This window comes from Myzus persicae, unplaced genomic scaffold (genome assembly GCF_001856785.1).
Source record: "Myzus persicae strain clone G006 unplaced genomic scaffold, MPER_G0061.0, whole genome shotgun sequence".
Classification (NCBI taxonomy): Eukaryota; Metazoa; Arthropoda; class Insecta; order Hemiptera; family Aphididae; genus Myzus; species Myzus persicae.
Genome location: NW_019100635.1, coordinates 15,108 through 36,266, shown reverse-complemented (window position 1 = coordinate 36,266; position 21,159 = coordinate 15,108). Strand labels below are relative to the sequence as shown.

The 21,159-nt window shown below is 30.8% G+C and overlaps 1 pseudogene; it reads left to right on the top strand.

Annotated features, from left to right (window-relative positions):
• Positions 1–4,674: 4,674 nt before the first annotated feature.
• On the top strand, positions 4,675–11,070 carry LOC111037942 (annotated as a pseudogene).
• The last annotated feature ends 10,089 nt before the right edge of the window (positions 11,071–21,159 follow it).

The following is a 21,159-nucleotide window of genomic DNA, read 5'->3' as shown; positions in this document are numbered from 1 at the left end:
TCTTAACAATAGGCCAACGAAGCAAATGAGCTGAGGCAGCAGTTTGTAAAATTATATTTAAGAACATAATAACCACGGTACGGGGGCAGTGTGGTTTTTCTAGCCAGGTCCGCATGTTTGTAAATGCTTCTTCTAGTTTAATATTTTTGTGTTTGTTTTGTTTAAATAAAGTGATTTAATAGTGTGAAAATTATTAACAATTATTTTGTGTACCATCGAGAGATAGGTATACGACATACTTAAAACTTAGTTCGAACAAAAATGTATCAAAAAAGCAAAACAAATAATCTGTTCAGGTATAATTATTATGGTATTATAAAAACAGGAGATTAAAAATAATATTTAATTAAAAATGTTTCTATGATAGTAATAGTTAAACAATAAAATAACATTCATTTGATTAGTATAAAAGTATACAACAGTCTTACAATTAACACATAGTCAAAGTATATATTATTCCCACAGCCACAGGGTAACAAATATTTAAATTATGGTAATATGAATTCGTAAATTAAAAAAAAAATAATAATTCAGTATAACTGAACAGTCAGGTGAATAAAATGAAAAATTAAAAAATTAAAAATAGGTCACATATATATATTTTATAGTTTGTAAGTTCTTTACAAGTTACAACTACGACAAATTTTAATTTTGTTCCTAAAAAAGTATTAATTATATTAATTGAAATTGCAAACAAAAATTAATGATCATATAAACTTTTATAATTATTCAACTCACATTTTGTTGATTTTGTTGTCGTAGGTAACCTTTGCATGTCGTAACCAGCTTTGTATTGGTTCTTGTATTTTTATTGCAACTTCTAGATTATTTTTTAATACAACTTCCTAAAATAAAATTGTATGGTTATAAAGGTATATAATATTAAAAAAATGTATGAACCAACTTTCTGAAAATACATATCATATAATGAAGCAAACGCTAGTTTAGAAGTTTTTCCAAAAACGTCATTTTTGTTGCCAGTTCATTGGTTAATAAAATTTGTTTTTTTTTATTTTAAAACATAATTATAATCTATACAAAATTTTAGTACAATAAGTAATTTTAATAATATTTAAATAACGAGATTGACAGATGGGGGTGGGCAGTCGGTAGTGCCAACCGACAGATTAGATTAGAAGATCTCTAGGCCAGGAGCGTTTAAGACGTCTTTGGGGGTTAACGGAGACTTTCAGAGAAGATAGGCGTTTCATTAATGTATTGTTGGGATGGATTAACTTGGAGTGATAGGAGACGTAGTAGGACTTTGTTAGTTGTGAGAGCGATGGAGTATATAGATCTTTGTGGAGATTATTATTTGTGATGAACCATGGAGCAGAGACAATTTGTCTCAGACTGATAGACTGGAATTCCTGAATTGTTCTTGTGTTGATGATGGCTTTGTATATTAGTACCTAGCTTATTATTTATTGTTGTCTTTGATCTAAGAATTGGGCGTAGTAAATGGAGTCTGGAATTGACAGTTTTTATTTTATTTTTAAGGTGCTGTGCCCATGTTAAGTGTCTGTCCCAAGTCAAACCTATGTATTTTATTGTAGGGGTGATAGGAATTTGGTTATTATTGAGGGGCCAGGTAGTCACCTGGTCTAAGAGAGAACGTGATAAAAGATGATTTGGCTTCATTTATTTTGATCTACCATAATTGAATCGAGTTAAAATGATTTTGTAGCCCAAGAGATACACTACTTGTGGGTCATTGTCAGAAGCCAGGATTATCGTAAGTACCCGGTGTTGTATGAGGAGAGGTCGGGGTATCGTGGGTGAATATAGAGTATAAGAAGAATACCTATAAGTCACTTCCTTGAGGGGCTCCAGCTAATATTTGGAAAGTTGACGAGTATCTGTTATTAACGCGAACACAAAAGGTGGGATTTTCGAGTTATGGTTTTAAAAGAAGGCAGTGAGGGGCAGGGAGGAAATTTTTGAGTTAAAAGAGAAGTCCTTCGTGACACACCTTGTTGAAGGCCTGAGCCACGTCAAGGAGTACAGCCGCACAGTAAAGTTTTGATTCCATACTGGTAGAGATTAAGTCGACCGTGCGGTGGAGTTGGTGGATGATGGAGTGCTGAATCCTGAATCCAAATTGGTGGTTTGGAGGTTAATAGAAATAAAAATGATATAATAGACAAAAAATGCTTAGTTTGTTGTCACTTGATACTAGTTTTGACATTTTTTTAACCTATGAAATTAATACATTAACTATAGTTATTGATAATTAAATATAAATTATATCATAGCAATTTAATAATAATAAATATTTAGTTGCAATATTGTCAGTAGTCAGCTATTCTTTGATTTCAAATCAACTAGTTTCGTTCCCAATAGAAAATTGTAAAATGAGTTTATCGAGTTCTAAATCATTTTCTGGATGATTATCAAAAAAAAGTTGTCAGATTTCATTATAATTGAAACATCATTTTTAAGTAGGGCAATAGATTTAATTAACCATATTTGGAATTCGTGACTATTAAATGGTCCTGAAATAAATTTTGATACCTGGCTATTAAAATTTAATTTGGAATATTTACCATCATTATTAAAATTATTTTGCAAATCGTTAACTTCTGCTACTGAAATTAAATCTGATGAATTATCATTGTTTTCAAAACCGTATAAAAATATGAAAGTATAAGTTACAAGCTAAACAAAATTGTCAATTGAAATTTAAAATAATTACAATACCTGGTTCAATTTCTAAGGGTAACTAGTTAATATCAATACCTTCAAATAAATTTGGTGATAATGAAGACAACTATATAACATTGAGTTCCAAGTTTTTATATTCTAATACAATTTCATAAATGATTTAACGTCAACATAACTTGGTGAAATTGAATTGTTAAAAGCACCAAAACATTTTTTTATTTTTTGGTTGGTGTACTGACTGTCATTAACCCTATAATAGTTGAATATTTAAATTAAATAACTGTAAGATCATTAATCTACTCAAAATTGTATGTAACCAGAACTAATCAAACAGTTCTGAGATGAAACAACTGGAGAACATACTTACTTCTCATAGACAGGTTTCTGAATAGATGTGTATTTTTTTTTTTACCTATTAATAGTTTTGTCATTTCTGTAGTATCAATAGTATCATATTATATAGTATAAATTATATATTATATTAAAACTACCTGAATTAAAAAAACGCTTTCCCCCACTTCTATGTTTCTGGATAGATGTATATGTTTTTTCTTTTGCTAAATTAAATTATTTAACTTATTAAAAATCAAATTATAATTGTTATATTTACTGTTATAAGTTATGTATACAATTACCAGGTGGATTTGGAAATGGTGGAATATTATTAGTTATTAGATCAGAATTTTCATCAAATTCATCACTGACACTTATTGATTTTGCAGCATAAACTTTGCTCAATTTCAATGCAGTACTAGTCGCTTTCAAAATCCGACCTATACTATGCTTTACTTAATACTTCCTTCGCTTAAATAAAGTCGTCTGGAATTTAAAATATTAAATTTAAATACATATTAACAATTAATATATCAAATGCATGACAAACCTGTTTTTTAAAATATGTTTTTATATCATTTACACCCCAAATAGTTGTGGGTGTGTTTGGAATTTCTATAGATACAACAGGCATACAATTTAAAATTTTATAGTTAGGGAAGAAACTTGATTTTTCATTTTTTATTTTACTTGGAATAATTTGTAATAAGTCATCAAAGTCAACAACCAAAAATCTAAAAATTTACATTTTAATAATTAGTGTATCATAAGTTTAATTAGTTTGTACCTTTATATTATTATTAAATAGTAAAATTTAGGTACCTTGCTTATTGTTAAGGTAACAGTAAATTATTACTTTTGTACATTAATAAATTAGGAAAAAATAAAGTCATGAAGTACCTATAATTAATATTTATTTAACCTTCCTCGAAGGAGCTCGATCACTGAGGCAGTGCGGTGACACTCTGGAATGTGGACACGTATTAGTGTATTACAAGACGAAAATATTTTCTATGCGTAATGCGCATAAATGTAGTTCGTTGCGACGTTGAAACTGGAAAGTACACTCGATAGTCGACTCTGTTCTACTGTACCTAAAACTGTTATCAAAAACACGATAACGAATATCATCGAAACACGATGAAGCGACGGTCATGTAAAGAGTTAGCGAGAACGCCTGAGGTCGGAGTAGCAGTAACTGAGCATACGACTTGTCTATGGGGGAGTAACCGAATTGGTTCCCGTTTGGCCAAATTGGTTCCCGTTTAAAAAAGGTATTTTATTAGGTTGAGCCGAATTGGTTCCCGTTTGTGTACAGGTAATTTTTAATTTTTTATAATTGGTACAAAATATAAATTAGACTATAAAATATAAATTTACCTACACGGCTACACTCTATAATCTATAGTATAATATACAATAAGATGGCAATATATTTATATAATGGAAGTTTAGCAAATTATCGGTGATATCCCGATCAATTTAGATAACGATTGAGATATATATACTTTTATCGCTGTATGCCTGTATGGTATATCTTCTATATATTCTATTTACGAATGACAATAATGTTGGTGAGCAGTGAGCACTATACAGTCTCGAATAACACATCGTGTAAATTTGTAATTTGTATTTCGTATTTGAGTTTATATTTTTTAATTTTAATTTTTGGTAATTATGGAGTTTATGTTTAGTGAAAAGGAAACTAAGTTGTTGGTTATTGAAAATTACAAGTTTGGATTCCAAAAGAACCTAGCAGATAACATACAGAGGTCGATATGTACAAAACGAAAATGTAAAGCATACGTTAAATTGAACGGAGATTGTTTATGTGAAGAAGTATTAACACATAACCAGGTAAGTGAAGACGATGGTACACTTGTGCGATAGCAATTGACAAATTCACTAAAAAAAAATGTGACGAACTTATTACAGAGCGACCATCTAAAATTATACGATATACGGGATAGCTTCTAAGAGTCACTAGTTCAAAATGATATTAACAGAGTCCGTAAAAATTTGAATGCTGCTAAATTAAGAACGATTCCCAAGTTACCTTCTAATCTTGAAGAACTTCATAAAAGTGTTAGTAATATTCGTTAATAACTAATCTCAGAGAAAACTTTATTTATGACAACGATTCTGTCAACAATATAATTACATTTACATGCACGCAGAACTTGGAACAACTCAAGAAAGCCACTACGGTATTTGTCGATGGAACATTCAAGAGTTGTCCTCAGCAATTTTATCAATTATTTTCTATTTTTATCAAGATACAAAATAGCTATGTTCCTGAGTATTCAGCCTACTCCCGAACATGACTACTAACACTTACATACTTGCATTAAAATATGGGGTTCGGCAAAAAGATCTCCCATATTTTAAAAGGCAATTACAAATACATAAACAATTTAACAGAACAATTTAATTAAATTTTCTAAATTAAATACTATGCCATTTTACATTATCATATCACACAATCCAAGGGCAGCTACATGTGTAAGTGCTGAACGCCTTGGAGATTGCTGGATACTCACTAAAACGTGCCACATTATCCGGCATTGTTGCGGTTAAAGGTCAGCCAGTAGACCTTTAACAGATTTCCTCTTTAGTGCAGAATCCATTGCTCTAAAGTTTGATAACCAAACTTGAATTGTTTTTTTATCTGGAACAGAATCATGTCGGCCAAGTTGAAATCGAATGTGAAATGCTCGTTGAGTAGTAATTGCAGAACCACCATTACGGATATATTCCTCTACGACAAACGCGCGATGCTCACCGTGCCACGGCCATTATGATTACTGAAAATGGCACGTAGAACTTTATCTATCTATACCCGGAATACCATTTTATTTATAAATAGCTTTAAATATAAACGTCTAAAAATACGGGAGGTTTTTTTTCCGGACCCTGTATAAGGTCGTAAAATATGTTACAGTTAGAGGTTGCAGATTCCATTTATGTCAGTCATGGTGGAAAAAAATTCAACAGTTTGGTCTCTCCAATGAATTTAAAGATAATGCTTCAGAAATCGGACAACTTCTGAAACTATTTTTTGGACTGCCCTTATTATCACCCAAAGACGTCGAATTATAATGATTTGATGGACATAAAACCTTGGTGTCCAAAATTGGATCAGTTCTTTGACTAAGTTCATGATACATACATAATGACAGACAGTATCTTTGCACCAAAAATTTGGGCTAGATTTTACAAAAATATTGTTGCGAATCGTTCCATTCAAAGCTGAGTAAAGAATTTACAAGTGCCCAACCTAATATATTTTATTTTATAGAGACTTTAAACAGTATTGAGACATTAAGTTATATTAAATTTCGGAGTAATAATACTAGAAAACTTACTAGCTAACAAGAAAAAAATAACAAATTCTTGGAAAATTGTATGACTGAGTACATTAACGAGAAGCTTACGTGAATTGAATACTTAAAGAAAGTTTGCTTCAAATTTGCAAATCAACGATTTTAAATAATTGTATTTATTATATTTTATTATTTGTATTTTGTACTTACACCTAGGGACGACTATAGTTTACTCCCAAATCAACGATTTAAAATTGTATGTATTAAATCATATTTTTAAAACGAGAACCAATTCGGCTTACCTTAATAAAATACCTTTTTCAAACCGGAACCAATTCGGCATGTGGTGTTAGAGCTCAGCTGTATCAGTCTACTGTTGGTATTTTATGTACACGGCCTTCGGTGGCGTGTTCGAGAATTTTGAATGGGGAGGGGGGGGGAGTTCAATTTTTTACTCGAATAAGATGTAGGTACAACGCATACAATATGTGAATGTGAGACCTTTGCGATGCAGATTTACATCCTCGCAAGTTCCATTAAGTATTCTTCTTCTTCTTCTGACCTATTAATACGGACCATTGAGGTCCTTTGCCGCTTCCACAATCCTTCTCCACTGATCCCTATCCGTTGCCATGTCAATGCTGAAGGTGTTATTTATTTTTGACAGGCCCCTCTTCACCGAATCAAACCATCTCTGGCGTGGTCTAGCCAGAGGTTCCTTTCCAGTTGGGTTCCCCACCATAACCTCCCGTATGAAGCAACCTTCTGCCCGCCACCCATTATATTCTCTTCCTACGTATGAATTGGCAGATACATGGATTGCTATCAAGTCTTTGTAACTCGTCATTCCTTCTTCTTTCGAATATTCCTGAATTCACATTATACACTGGCCCATATATTTTCCTCAAAATGTTCCTTTTCCATTAAGTATTCAAATAGAATTCATCCAATATCCTCCCGGTACACCAATGGGAGGTAAATAATTAGAGACTGCGGTACTAAGATCATCCTTAGAATGGCCTTATCGAGCATACTGTTAGGATGACTTACGGACATGATTAGGATGGTCCTATTGACGTCACGGAAAGAATTTTGCTATGTGGGATACTGATCCTTTTTCTGGTAATTTAATTTCCACGATCGTCATGATACTTAACTATTCAACGCGACTCCTCTCTCATACATATTCATTACCTGTACTTAGCCTATACCCTTCTGACTACATGGTTGTACGGGAATGCAATGATAATTATACTTTAATAACGTTTAACGCTGGACTCCAGTCCATAGAAATACGTTGACTGTGGTGACGATATACCCATTACAATAGGCTATAATTTATATTATCACAAAAGTAAGAACAACTGTGTACTCTGCTTTATTATTTAGTTAATAATATTTTTTTTAAAAATTCTTGTATACGTCTATGGTGGATCATAATTTTATAATATTTTTATGATCCAAGCATCGTACTGGATAAGAAGCTTTTTATAAATAAAATACGTAGGTAGTTAGATGAAAAAAAAAATGTTTGCCAAAGTACAGTTGAATTATTTATTACATCAAATCAACAATCCAGTATTTTCGAAAAACTTTTATACATTAATATTAAAAACTAAAAATTGAAATTGAAATTTAATTTGTCTTGAAAAGGCGGTATTTAAAATAATTTGCGGATTTACCGAAATTATATAATTCCTACTGTTGTAAGAGTACTTTTAACGGTTCAAATGCCGTTGAACTTTGATGGCAAAAGTGTGGATGATTTTCCAAGTGAATCAAAAAAATAGTTTTGGAGTAGTGTGTGTGCGTATGTTGAGTGACAAGGAGGTGCTCAATCTGGTTGTGCTGTACCCTGAGCTCCCTTATATATGCGGTATACATATAGCTCTTTGATGTAACAGCTTGCTCATTTGAAGGTGTAGAGTTGTTGGTTGTTATTGTCAAATTTTAAAAGGGCAACTAGTTTCTATGATTCAGAAAAAAAATTTAACGGAGAAAATGCCGAAAAAATAAACACACCAAAAGCGCATGGAAATAAAAGTTCACTCGGGTATCGTACAATGCAATATTGGACTATATCATATTTGTCTTAAATATTTTGTTGATTATAATTCGAAAAAGTATAATACAATAATACTTAATAGTACCTACATATTTTAGATAACATATATTAATCATAAATAATAATAATAACTAGTCACTATTTATTATATTTATGACTGATTTAAAAATAGTTTTTACATACATTTAAAAAATGTGAATTAAGAATGTATTTAAATGTGTTCTTACTTATATAATACTAATGACTAATAATATAAATATATTATGATTCTTAGATTTATGCATTAGCAGTTAAAATACGTTCTTGTGTTAAGTTGGAACAGATCACAGACTTAAAGATGATAAATTTAAGAGAAGCTAACTTGCCTCTTACTAATAATGAAGCTTTACAGAACATGTTAAAAGAAGGTAATATTGTTGTACAATGACATTGATATGGCTTGGTGCAGAGACCTATGATGTTTTTTTGTCGTGTACTGAGAATTGTAATTTATAGGATTAAAAAAAAAAAAAAAAATATAGGTACCTATTATACTTATTTGTTTTGAGGCACGCCTTCTTGAACATTCTTCTATAAGCCGCAGATTTATACTATTTAGCAATGTTTAACATTATAGTGATGATATTGTGTTGTTACAAAATGTATAATATACAAAATCACACTGCTATTTTTAGTCTTGTCTTTTATTTTACAATATATATATATATATTTTAAAAAAATTTTAAAACTAGTGTTTTTTTTAGATCTAACACCGAGTCACAAGTTCCTGAATGAATTAAATGATATTATGTCAAAAATTGAATGGTACATTAAATGCCTCAAACAAGAAACTCTTTGTCGTGCTCAACTATTAAACGCTTTAGAAGTTGCTAAATCTTATTATGCAGAACAAAATGATGAAGTTAAGATTGTTGCCACGGTAAAGACAATATATTTGTTTCTGTGATATAACAGAAGGCTAATTTAAGACACAATTTCAGGCTTATTTCTACTATATTAAAAAAGTAAAACTTGTACAGTGTGAATTACAATCCTTGGTTGGTTCTATGCCAACAGATAGCTCAATCAAACCCGGTATTAATGCTCTACCCCTTTCGACAACTTCTATGTCTATTGAAGACTTAAACTCACATAATATCAATTATGACACTGTACTAAACTCAGATAAATATATGATGAATTCTTCAATAGGAAATAGCATTAATGTTCAAGGTATGTCAAACTACATTTTTAGACTATTAATTTTGTTTTGGTTTTTAATATTTCATTATGATTTAAAATTGTATGATCCAGCTTCTGTGGGTTTTTCAGCATTAGGTAATCATGATCAAAAATCATTAACCAGCCTGTTTCCATGCGATGCTCCTTCAACATCTTCAGATGAGACTTTTGCATACTCAGCACTTCCTAATCAAACAAATGTATCATATACTATTGATGTAGTTATATTATCTTTAATATGTTGGACTATAATATGTTTAATAATCTTTATTTTTTAGATGAAAATCCATGATCAAAGTTCTACATATTCTTCAAATTGTATTGAAGCTTGTGTATCTACTTCAATGTCTTCTAGGCAGCAAATTATAACTCCTGAATTCTCTAATAATATGGTGCCTCTTACTAATTTATCATCATTTATAAAAGAAAATTCTAAACCAGTATTTCATGTTCCACAAAGGGGTAATTACAACTCATTGTAATAGTTTTTCTTTAATATTTCTTTGTTATATTTTGTTCAATGTTTAAAAAGGTTTATTAGAAAACACTTATGCTTCAAATCTTGATGAGATTATTAATAATGTCTAATATTTTCAGCTCGGGATATAACTGTACATAGTGATTGGTCAACAACTGATACACCAGCATCACCTCCTTTTCATGAGAAAATCTCCTATCAAAACTCTTATATTTTCAGTGAATGATGGAGGCCTAGGAAACGATCACTGTGATGTAACATCAAAATTAATAGATAGAGACGATCGAGTTTCTCAAGAAATGATAACTAATATGTTTGATATTGACCATAGAAACTTAATTAGTTTGACACATTTGCCTCACATAAATTCATCAATGGTATCTGTTGATGTTGATTACCGAGAATTTCCTGGAATTTTTATACCACTGCCATCGTCAGATTTCCTTATGGAAGGAGTCAGTGAACCATCAAAAGATAATGAAGTAAGTTTTGTTATGAATTTGAGTGAACTTGAAGAGAACCATGATCAAAAACTTCCTATACCGCTACCATTTTCACCACCAACGCCTTTTGGCTATGAACAACAGCGTATACCAGAAGTTACAAACCAGTGGGAACAATCTTCCCAACTATGGAGTAATGATAGACCCAGTTTTAATGAATGTCTGTGGAATTTAGAACAATCTGACCAGTGGAAACATCCTTACTATCGTCAACAAGAGCAAAGTATTTCAAACATTGTACATAATCAACCTCAGCTTCAGGGGCCTCGACATGTTCAGAGAAGCCAATCCAAAGAAGATTTTAGGCCAAAATGGCATGAAGGAATCTGTGATCGGCCAAGAGATCCAAGAAATTTTATTTCACATTCTAGACCTGCTGGTAATTGGAATCAGGGACCACGTTTTTTACCTAGGCATTGATCATAGTAATTAAACTCTTTTAAGTTAGACTTGCACTGAAATGATTTAATGTATATTTTTAGAATTTAATAGAACTAAGAATTGCTGTTGTCAACGCCAAGGAACTACTTGAACATTTGTGTTTCATCAATATGTATTTACCTATACTAATAATTTAAGTTTATTTTACTTACATAGATTTTTTTTTTTGTATTAACTTGTATTTACTTTGAGAGTTGTATTGATCCTCTCAGTACTCAAGCTGACTATGAATCTTGTTTTTCATTATTTTTATTTTTTAATTACTTTAAATGAATAATTTCAAAAGCATAAATTGTCAACGGTTATCAATTACATCTAACTATGTGCTTTATATAATATTTCTTTTTCTTAATGTGTACTTAATTAAATAAAATACTGGTTACTGTTTTACTATTATATAGAGAAGAATCAACACTTGTAATTAAATATTAATTGGGTGGTTTTTTTAACTCTGAAGTATGAAATTTCAAACCCGAGTTTTATATAAGTTAAGTATTCTATATTTCACCCCCTCAGTATGGTTATTTTAACCTAACCATTGAAATAATTTGATAGTGTGATCATAATTAAACAATTTTGAAAATAGAATTAATAAAAAAATATTTATTTAGTGCCATAAGAGGCACCTCAGCTCATAAGAAATTACATTTTTATTTTTTGTTTATGTTATGTAATCTTTTATAATTAGTTTCATAGTGTGTGTGTAAGCTGTGTATACCATTAATTTCAAAAATTACGTAGGTTATAAAAAACGTAAAATTGAACAATAAGGGGGGAGCGGTGAGATGCAATTTCCCCTCACTATTTTACCCCGTATAAATTATATCTGCTCTATTTTTATCAGAGATTTTTACTTTTCCCCCACCACCTCCGATAATATTTCGGTATTACATTTACTACAAGATAGTTGTGATGATTATGCTCAGTGTACAACAATCATTTTAATAAACTCTATTTTCAAAAAGTAAGTCGTTTGTTTTTCATACATTGTTTACTTCTCCAACCCTCACGTTGGTCCAGCGCATAAGTCTGCCAGCAACCTTGCGTTGTATAAGAGGCCGCCCGGGTCGTCCAAGTCAGCGTTCTCTCACCACCTCAGCCTGCTGTGTTCACCATCGTAAGAAGTTGTCAGCTAGTTGATAAGTTAGTTTTAAGCATTATATGTGAGTTCTGCTGTCATTGCACCAGACCGACTCGATAGCATAGACCCTTCCCGCTACCTAACCTGAATTTTCCTACTCCCCGTGTTCTGTACTCCCCATCCATCGTTGTGTGCACCTGGTTCCCTACCCAAATTGATAACGGGGTAGTTGGTTAGGTTGCCTACCTACATTAAATCAAGGCGTGTATTATTTAATTTGGAAATGTAAATTGAACACTGCTCTCGAAAGTCGTTCGTGTGGTCCTTCAGGAGGCCCCCTTTGTTGGGCACTTACAACAGTCAAAGACTCAATGCAATTTCTCCACACATTTTTCGGTTACCTATTTTATCCGATCTCTGATAATAATAAGTATCTAACGGTTAGACTACGCTAGCATAAGAACCCTATGTACATATATTCATTTTGCGATGCTCTGTAATATTATTTCATCCGACAGTATAATAGGTTGGTGGGTAGTATATTTTAGAACAGTTGACACCCAGCGTTCACCTTGGTCGGAGACTTGCTGTTGACAATAATGAAGTCAGTGGCGTGCTCAAGGGGGGGGGGAATCAAGGTGTCATATCCCCTCCCCATTGGATATTTTTGTTATGATTTATTTTCTACATGAAAAAAAAAATTTAGGTTTAAAGTTCAAGATTTTGGTCGTAGATTAGATCGTGATCCTGTATTATAAATTCGATATTCACGTGCGTCATGTTTATTGTCTCCGCACCCAGCATAAATCATAAGACGGCACATATCAAAATGGGTCCACGTAAAAACCTGGAATGTAAAAATCTGGATGGTACAATTCTGGAACGTAAAAACTTGGACGGTGCTAATCTGGAATTTATTAGTTCAAAATCCATAAAATGTTGGACGATAAAAATCTGGACGGTACCTATCTAGAAATTAATAACTACAAATCCACCCAATTCTAGGCGATCCAAATCTGTTTTAAAAACTAGCAATAATTAATAATTCACTTTAGGAAGGAAATGCTCAGACATGCAATTTAAAATATCAATTCTTTGATGAAGTGTGTCAGTGATGCTATGCTAGCGGCACTCGTCGCTACGCTCCTCGGCGCCGTCGCTCCGCTCCGTTAATCGAAAATATCCCCCGACTTGCTGTGCAAACCCACCTCATGTAGGTCACAGGGTAAAAACTAAATGTATTAAGGTATTTATACCTTCCAACAATCGCTTAGAATCTTAATAATCTTACACAAGCTAATAGGTATCTATTATGCTTATATTCCAGATTTTTAGTGTCTAGATTTTTACATTCCAGGTTTATACGCGCTCCCATCAAAATGATGTTTTAAAAATAAACGTCCTGTTAATTGTTATTTCAATTTTTCCTGAAATGTAGAGACGGAGCTGATTTCATTACTATTAGTATTTATAACATATTTATATTGCATTTGCATTTGCTTATTATCGTCTAATAAACTATACTAAATTAAATATAGAAGTTTTCAATTAAAATATTATTTATAAGTTATAAGCAAATATATGAATAGGTTCTACAATGATACACATGTTTATAGCATTATATATTATAGTCGAATACTCGAATGCATGTTTAATTATAAAAATAATAATAAAGCAGTGCGACGGTGGCTGTTGCGACCCATAGTCGACCGGGCGGTAATTCATTACGGCACGAAAATTGAACTCGTTTTAATTTGTTCTCGATCTTCGTGTGCGCAATTGCGTTCATTGGCCAATTATAATTTTCATTCATAGTTTACTTTTACTAGTACCATATTTTTTGTACTTGTACACTCATTGTTTTATAATAAAAAAGTAAGTAAAATTATTTTTCTTTAATTTGAATATAACCATAAAAATATATTTAATATATTTATTTTATTTAATTAGTGATGTCAACCAAAAGAAAAATAAACGATTATTTTACCAAACAAAGTAAAACAATTGATGAACCTCAACTAATCCCTAACAAAGTTCAGATTACATCAGAAAAAATCTCAGAATATCATGATCAGGTACAGTGGCGGATCCAGCATTTAATTTTTTTTGGGGGGGGGGGGGGGCATAGTCCAAAACACAAATCTTAAACTTTTTCAATAATTAACAAATACATATCAAAAGATAATAATTTTAAATGTGTATTTTTTTTATTTGTTTAAGATTATATTTAAATTATAATAATATTGTAAAAATGTATAACGATATAGATAATTGTAATTTCCTAGGATTAGATTTTGAAAACATATCTAACACTTCTTCAGGTTTTACATCAATTTGTTTATGGATATTAAGCAAAGCTAACCCGTTTAAACGGTTTTCCCCAATTGTTGTTCTCAAGTATGTTTTTATGCGTTTTAGCGTTGAGAAATACCGCTCACTTGTCGATGTTGTTACTGGTAATATTGGTAAAATTAGTAAAAGTTGACGAATGTTTGCAGTGGCGGACCTAGGATTTTGTTTTTTGGAGGGGGGGGGGCCCAATATTTTTTTTGTTCATTTCAGATAAGATATTTGACACTGGCTGCAAGTTATGTCGTTTTACGTCAATCTAATAGGCGATAAGATAAGACGTTACATTACAAAATTAGAAACCTGAATTTTTCGTGAATTGTAATTATAAGTTTTATGTCACAGTTATATTCTTACACATCTTATGGGCCAAGGGGGGGGGGCCAGGCCCCTCTGCCCCCCCTTAAATCCGCCACTGAATGTTTGGAAAATACCCATCTTCAGTTTCTTTGAATGCGTCTATTGCTGTATTTATTTTTTCCTTTTTTACTGGTTGTTGAGTCCAATGCAGCTGCCATAATGCAATTTCATCAGTAAATAATTGTAATATTGCATTTATAATTTATTTCAAAAATATAATAGTGATTTATTATAATTATTGTTTTTACCTATTAATTCGTCAATGGATCCAGGCAAATCTGCTTCATATAAAGTGGCACCTTTTATAATATGTTCTTCAGATTTATTGTGTAAATTATAAGGTATCAGTTGTTTGATTTTAAATTATATTGGATTTTGGTTGTCAAAAAACATGAATTGAATAGATGTTATGAAATTGTCCAAAACTGTGAAGTATACCGTAATTTCAAAATATTCTCCAGGACTTGAAGTAATGTTGTTTGATCGATTTAATTGTCATTTGCATATTCGTGGTGTTTTAACTTCAATATTTAAATTTTCGGCTTTTGATACGGCTCGATTATAAATGTTATTAAATGTTGCATTTTTTCTTTTGTTTTTAAGAACATCTAATACAGTCGGTATGATTTCAATAAGTTTAGTCAAATCCAAACCAGGGTCTTGTAATTTACGTGATATTGGAAAAGTCAAAGACAATATCGACTCCCCCAACGAAAAGGGAAGTAACTCGAATTTTATCATTTTTCACTTTTTGATGAAATCTGATAACGGATTTTTTTCTCTATTTCCTACGAAAACGGCAGTAACTTTACTATTCCAGAGAGGTTAGAATTCATAATATTAAAATATATTTATAATCTTACGTCATGATAACGTTTCCGGTGAAAAAAGACGTATCTTAAGCATAGACCTTGTACTCAAAGGTATAAGGTATAAGGTCTATGATCTTAAGTTACTTCTATTTTTAAATCAACATTCCCCGAGATAATGGAAGTAACTCATTTTTGTATTTTTAAATACAATAATTTATTGTTAATTATTTGAATGCATATTTTATTTATAGTTTTTAATGATAGCAGTGATTATAGTATTGTTATCAGCTAAGTAATAACAAATATTAAAATATAATAATAATATAATATACCATCAGTATATCATGATTTTTATAGATCACTAAGTTTTGAATAATTTATAATATTAAGTTTTTCTATTGTTTTTAGATTATAAACAGTTTTTTAATATTTTTTTAAGTTACTAAGTAATTTGTTATTTTGTTTTTTTTTTTTTATAAATATTTGAATATACCTGAGATAGGTGTACAAAGTATTTCATTTCATTAATTAAACATTTTTATAACTACTTTTATGATTTGGTTTGTTATAATCTTGACGTTGTTAATTTAAAATAAAATAATTGTTTTATTTGAAAATATTATTTTAGTACTTGTATATATTTACCCAAGATTAAAGAAGTAACTCGAGTTACTTCTTTATAATAAATGATTTTTCCCAGAAAAAAAGAAGTAACTCGAGTTACTCCCTGAAAAACTTTTTTTCCCCTGAAAAAAAGAAGTAACTTACACTTATTCTCCATCATACATCTACTGTGGAGGTTAAAAAACAACAGAATTATGGTGATAATATTATATTCAAACATACAACAAGGGTACATAAATAAACATTTAAAAAGAAATCGTTAAAAAACTATAATTAATAGTAATTTAAGTTAAACCTTAAAATAGCTCTACTGAAAAATGATAAAATTCGAGTTACTTCCCTTTTCATTGGGGGAGTCGATATTTCTACTGCTACTTCTAAGGCCAAAATAAATTCAAAAGTCAATATTAAATGAAGAAGTCAAAAGAAAATATAATTTGAGGTGACCACGTTTCTTTTAAATATTTGTAAAGCATATTTGGATCGCTTCGAATTTTTAGATTTGCATTTTCTTCAATAGCAAATGCGATATCATATTGACTGTTAAAATCGACTACAAACGAATCAGAAAATGTAGCTGGCTCTGACTCTGATGTTAACACGTTTACATTTTCTATACCTTCACTTAGAGATGGATTATTTTCGTCACTTGTTTTCAACTTTTTAAAAAGAAGTTTATTTCACTTTGTCGTTTTTGTGACATTTTAAAACATAATAATTGAACACAAAACTACAAACGAAAACACTACGGACATCAGCACGAAATACGAATTACACACGAGTGACTGTAAAATTACTAACATTTTAAAACGATGATAACAATATAGAAATGGATTAGTGAGAATCGTGTGACAAATAAAATAAAATAAGATAGCGATGGCCAGTAGGAACGTTACATGGCAAAAATAGCCGGTCTTCCGCCTAATTTAAGGCGAAATGCCTTTATACCCGCATAATAAAAGTAATAGTAATATGTTTGGGAGAATTTCTTATATAATGATAATATAATAATAATATAAATTATAAGTATATAATGATAATATTTCTTAATTTATAATATGTGTTTGAGCGAAACAATATAAAATATAAAATTCTAAAAATCAATCATAAAAAATAATAAAACCTAACTTATGCCACTGGAGAGAGGGGTAGCGAGGCCCTTCGCCCCCCCCCCTTAAATCCGCCACTGATCAGGTAAATAACATTTTTTTCATTTTTAAAATAGTATAGGTAAGCCTGGTTTATAATTTTTGCTTTACTAGATAGAAAGCATTCCGCATCTAAACGACATAGGTATATTTGTCAATCGTGATTTAACAAACGATGAAAAATATTGTGTGAGTTATTTTTTGCTTAAAGGTCTTATTAAAGAAAAGAAAATGTGTTTATTTTTCAATAAATAATCTTATACCTATCTAGGCGTTAACTAAAGTAGGATACCACTGCCTACATATAAATTGTAGCTTTATATTCTTAAAAAAATCTTGTAACTATGTTAGCGATACACAAACACGTGATTGTTACACCAGATGTAGTGTTGAATGAGATGGCCTAGAAACCAAGAAAGATATAGAAATTCTCATTTAGTTAAAAACTAATTAATGTATTGTATATTTAAATTAATATATTAAACTTGTACCTATGTATATAATGTATTTACAAATGGAAATATTTTTGAATAAAATGAATATCCCCCCCCCCCCTTCAAAAAACTGATTGCAGTCGTACAATGCAGAGATATTCGAAACTGTTGTCTCTTCGATTCATGTCCCTTTACATTGCAAACAATTAGCAAAATAAATCAGTCCTTGAAATTTCGTGAGTGTTTCAATAAAAACCTGGGCGTCTCCTTGAGTACAATGCACCTTTTGCCTGGAATATTTCACATATAATATATAAATAAACAATGTATATTATATATAATTATGCTATTGATTTTTTAGATAATAGCATATACCTTCTACGAACCGGTGACAGTGACAGGTCATTTTCAGAATGAAACAAATTGGAAATAAGAATTTCGAGAATAATGATTTTAGTTATTTTATTGTAATTTAAAAAATATTATTCGTTTGTACTTTTAACTTTTGTACATGAGTACATTGTTACATTTAAATAGTATATACACACCATGGCATTTTAAATTTCAATTATTTGGCCAACTACGGAAATTGTAAAGCTCACAAAATCTTTTCAAGCAATCCAACAATCAAAAAATAAAAATCACCCAACTCAAGATAACACCAAACCGTCTCATTACTATAATTTAGTTCATAATAATTATCTTAGCAATAATAACGTTAGTAATGTATACACTACTTTAATTTATAATTCTGTCGCTCCAAGCTTGTAGCAAAACCTCTTCAGGCCAGACCTGTCTCAAACTCCAGTCCTTTATTGGTGATAAAGCCCTTATCTCTCCTGATCACGGTCATTAACAAGCTCATTACCTCCATCAATTAATTACTAAATTAACCATAATCATTAGGTTAAACAAAGTTGAATTTATTATTATTGTGTCACTTTTTTTAATTGTTGTTTTATCCTTGTATATTGTACTGCCATGGGTTATCGACCCCCAGACCATCATAAATCATAATTATATTATGTTATGACGTTTAACCGCAATAGGTACTACTTAATATCACACAGATCAGGCACCAGAATAGTATATTTAAAAAGTGTAATACACTAATACTGCATCGATATGAAAATTATTTTATGAATTTTATATTCAAAAAAAATTATGTATAGTCAGTAAGAAAGTTTTCCATCTCTCTATTTGATGTCTTTTTTAAAGGTTTATAATATATTAAACGTATACGTGTAGCAAAACGTTCATAGTAAGGTGTGACTTTATCCCCTTCAGTCTATACACAATAATACAACAACAGTTTTAATACTACATTTTGTAGTGTATATTGACTAAGAATCCGGCCATGTAGATCCGTCTCCATTCGAGTTCAATAATAAATAAAAATATTGTTTCTGTATTCTGTACATAAGAAACTTCTACATTTTACTTTTCAGCTACAATACTACACACAATATATAATTTATGAAGTTGGACGACGTGGCGCAGCACCGTGACACCAGTGTGTTCCGTATAGCGTTGAACGGCACTGCGGAGTGCGGATCGCTATGCCTTTCATTTCTAGACTTCACTTTATTCTCGTCGGTAGTGCTCTCCTTTTCGACTCCTTTCCTCGAGCAACGAGACAAGCAAGTACCTACAGACTATTTTTCTTTTTCTCGTCACCCTCAAACCGACAATGATCGTTTTCCATTCGGTACGCCATCGGTTGGCATAACATTAATAATAATCACAACTTATAGGTACGACGGCTTTTAATATAATATTATTTTACTGTTTTCATCGTCCATTGACGCCAATGTCGATTTTGCATGTCTTGAAAGTATGAGTTTGTGTTTTTGTTCATTATATCCGTCGTTTCTGCAATGTTACGTCACGATTTGACAGCGAGAATTTGTGCATTGCTGGCGATTGCGATACATTTTTGCCACGAAAGACGGGAGAACTGCCTAGCACGGTGAGCGTGAGAAAATAGTGTACTTCATCATACAGAGTATTCGGGTTGGTTAATCTAACTGCTGCTTGCTGCTTATTTTTACTACAGCTGCAATCACGTAAAATCGAGGATGACTATGGAACTCCGAGTAAGTACTTATAACACAATAGTTGCATCATGTTATTTAGCACTCATGCCGAATCAACGCTTTAAACATAAAATATACTAATTTGTTTTAAATATCTTTTATAATAATTTTTTGGCTGGTTATTTGATTTTTTAGAAATTCATTAAAAAGCATTAAATTATTTTAGCAACGATTTACCAATTTTTAAGTTTTCATTTTATTATCCATAGAAAATATATTTAAAAAATATTACATATGACATGAATATCAATTTAAAAACCATTTTATAAAATAAAAATGTAGATTATCTATTTCTTATAAAAAATATGTAGATATAGCATATACATATTTTAATTTATTTATGTGTGTTGCCAAGTATAGTTTGACAATGCTTGTTAATATAGATTAACAAGACTTAGACAAAATTATTATTATGTATTTATAAATGCAATATAATACAATAAAAATTAAAAATTGTATACAATTTTTAATCAAAAAGTAAAGAGTTCAAATGTCTTATAAACAAAATTTGGGTTTTGTAAATAATATTATATAAATATTGGCTTAAAAATCTTATAAAATAATTTCTTTACATACATATTTTTTGGATTATTATTTAAATTCAATAAAAATAATGTTTAAAACATGTTTTTAAACGATTACAATATAAAATTAATAATATTATATTATTGAAATTTTTTTTTTCAATAATACCTACCTAAATACCACAATTTTTTTTTTTTTTATTAATTGTTTATGGCATCAACTGCATGGTTATTAGCAAGGGGAGTTTTGGGACTGTTGGGTTACTGTAGGGTTACTGTAGGGTTCGGAACACGTGAGTGTTTGTTTTTGGCAGAATTGCTAGTGGGCACCCGTAGGTTTCTGCCAATGCCCAGTTGGGGGATGGCGGTACTTGTTCTCCGATCACCACGACTTGTCCGGAGAAAAATGCTGGCTGGTGACCTGCGTCGCAGCGAACGCGTCAGACCGAGTGATACCTCGTCCCCCAAACCACAAATTATAGGAAGCAAAAAAGGAAAAAGATAAAATTTAAAATTTTCAATTGAAATTTATTTTTCTATTTAATTATTTTAAATACTGGATAGTGAATACTAACCTGTATAATAATTTATATCTACGTTGTTGATACACATTTAATCAATTTATAAATATAATAAAATAAAATTATTTGATTAACTGTTAAGTATAAATGATCCCATGGGCGTTCTCACGGGGGGGGGGGGG